We start from the raw sequence: 1,329 nt of genomic DNA on the forward strand, positions 1-1,329 counted from the left end.
CAGTTTGTTGAGAGAAATAAAGAGAGAGATAAAAGAAGTGCTGCTGCTGATAGAAAGGCGTTGGGGTGTATAGGCAGCTGCAGTAGCGGTAGCTGCCTATACACCTCAGCTGTATCTGATGCTTCTTTACTATTTACTTATTAAAATTACTTATTATTATTTATAAATAATAATATTATTATTAATTAATATTATTAACTTATTATTCTTTATTTATTTATTATTTTATTTACTTATACTATCATCTCTACACACAGTACATACACCGCAGCACCTACCGCCGAGCTTTATCTTTGTTACTTTTTTTATTTTTTTATAATTATAATAAATACATAAAAATTATATTTATAAACATTAATAATAAATAAAAATAAATAATAAATAAATAATAAATAAATGAATAATAATAAAAATAAAAAATAAAAAATTATTTTTATTAGGAACATTGAACTGCCTATACACCTCAGCTCCTTCTTCTTATTTCCTTTTTTTTATTATTTATTATAAATATTATTTATTATTATTATTTTTATTATTGTTATTTATTATTTATATTTATATTTATTATTTTTCTTTATTTTTTCTTTATTTTATATTATTATATACTAGTCGGCACCAGGATATACTAATAAAGAACCATACTAGTTTATTTTTATTATAATTACTATTTATACATTTTTATTTATATATTATTATTTTTATATTATTATTTATATATTATTATTTTTATATTATTATTTATACATTTTTATTTATATATTATTATTATATATATACTATTTATATATTATTTATAATATATACACTTTATATATTATATATACTAATTATTATTATTATATATAATATCTTTATATATTATTATTATTATAGATACTATTTATATATATTTATTACTATATATACTATTTATATATTATTATATATATACTATTTATACATTATTATATTTATATATTATTATATTATTATATTTATATATTATTCTTATATATACTATTTATATATTATTATTATAGATATTACTAATTATTATTATTATTATTATATATATACTATTTTTATATTATTATTATAATAGATACTATTTATATATATTTATTATTACAGATACCCTTTATATATTATTATTATTATTATATATACTATTTATATTATTATATATACTATTTATATATTATTATTATATATACTATTTATATATTATTATTATTATTATATATATACTATCATTATATTTGTATTATTATAGATACTCTATAGATACAATTTATACTTTATATATATATATATATATATATATATATATATATATATATATATATATAT

Source organism: Eimeria mitis, genomic scaffold (genome assembly GCF_000499745.2).
Source record: "Eimeria mitis Houghton genomic scaffold, Emh_scaff5520, whole genome shotgun sequence".
NCBI lineage: Eukaryota > Apicomplexa > Conoidasida > Eucoccidiorida > Eimeriidae > Eimeria > Eimeria mitis.